This window comes from Dipodomys ordii, unplaced genomic scaffold, assembly GCF_000151885.1.
Source record: "Dipodomys ordii isolate 6190 unplaced genomic scaffold, Dord_2.0 Scaffold276, whole genome shotgun sequence".
Lineage (NCBI taxonomy): Eukaryota > Metazoa > Chordata > Mammalia > Rodentia > Heteromyidae > Dipodomys > Dipodomys ordii.
This window is the reverse complement of record NW_012267492.1, coordinates 339643-341527: the sequence shown is the minus strand read 5'-3', so window position 1 is coordinate 341527 and position 1885 is coordinate 339643.

The window sequence follows — 1885 nt, the reverse complement described above, 5'->3', positions numbered from 1 at the left end:
GGATCTCTCTTTCAGGAGGATATTATGATTCTAAACATGTACTCACCAAATAACGGAGCACCAAAATTTATCCAAGAATCTCTACTTTCCCTCAAACTTCACATAGATCCGAAGATATTAATTGTGGGAGACTTTAATACACCACTATCACCACTAGATAGATCAACCCGGCAAAAACTCAACAGAGAAACTTTGGATCTTAAAATCTGCATAGATCAACTAAACAACAGACAGCAGAATCGGATTACAGATTCTTCTCAGCAGTACATGGAACATTCTCCAAAATAGACCACATCCTAGACCACAAAACGAATCTGTCTAAATTCAGAAACATCGAAATTATACCCTGCATTCTCTCAGACCACAAGGGAATTAAATTAGAATTCTACACCAAAAGCCACCAAAGGAAATCCTGTAACACATCGAGGCTGACCAACACGCTGTTGAACCACCAGTGGATCATGGAAGAGATTAGAAAGGAAATTCAAATGTTCATGATATTCAACAAAAATGATCGCACAAATTACCAGCTCCTCTGGGACACAGCAAAGGCAGTACTCAGAGGCAAGTTTATAGCTCTGAGTTCTTACATCAACAAATTGGAAAGATCTGAAAGCAATAATTTAATGAGGCTCCTAAAGCCCCTTGAACAACAAGCTAAACCCCTATACAGTTAACGGAAACAAATAATTAAAATTAAATACGAATTAAATGAATTAGAGTCTCAAAAATCTATAGAAAAAATTAACAAAACAAAGAGTTGGTTCTTCGAAAAAATTAATAAAATTGACAGACCCTTAGTAAATCTGATGAGGAAAAAAAAAGAGAACACACCCAAATAAACAAACTCACAAATATCACTACAGAAACAGCCAAGATTCAGAATATAATAAGGGGATAGTTCTCAAAACTATATGCTAATAAGTTTGAGAATCTGAAAGATATGGAAAAATTTCTAGCAAATATTGACATGCCGAAACTAAACCAAGATTATTTAAACCAACTTAACAGACCCATACCAAGCATCAAAATAAAAGCAGCAATAAAAGTCCTCCAGCCCAAGAAAAGTCCAGGACCAGATGGATTTACAGCTGAATTCTACAAGGCCTTCGAAGCAGAACTCACACCAATACTCCTTCATCTCTTTAATGTAGTTGAAAGCAAAAATTCACTACCACACTTTTTTATGAAGCCAGCACAACCCTCATCCCAAAACCAAGCAGAAAAAGAAAACTATAGACCCATTTCTTTGATGAATATCGAAGCAAAACTTCTCAATCGAATTCAACAACTGCTCAAAAGAATCATACACCAAGATCAAACAGGATTCATTTCAGGGATGCAAAGCTTGTTCAATATATGCAAATCAATTAATATAATCCATCACATCAACAAGAATAAGGATAAGAACCACATGGTTATCTCAATAGATGAAGAAAAAGCATTTGACAAGATCCAACACCCCTTTATGATGAATGCTCTGGAAAAACTAGGAATCCAGGGAACATTCCTCAATATAATAAAGGGTATATATGACAAACCTACAGCGAGCATTATACTTAATGGTGAAAAACTAAAGCCATTTCCTCTAAATTCAGGAACGAGACAAGGGTGTCCCACTCCTCTTCAACTTAGTATCAAAATGCCTAGCTAGGGCAATAAGACAAGATGCAGATATAAAGGGGATCAAAATAGGGAAGGATGAAGTAAAACTCTCCTTCATGTCATCTTTGCAGATGACATGATTTTGTATTTAAAGAACCCCATGGACTACACTCCCAAGTTACTTGAGCTGATCGGTAACTTTGGCAAAGTAGCAGAAATCAATGGCTTTTCTGTATGCCAATAATGAGAAGAGTGCGGCTGAAATTAGGAAAGCAACCCC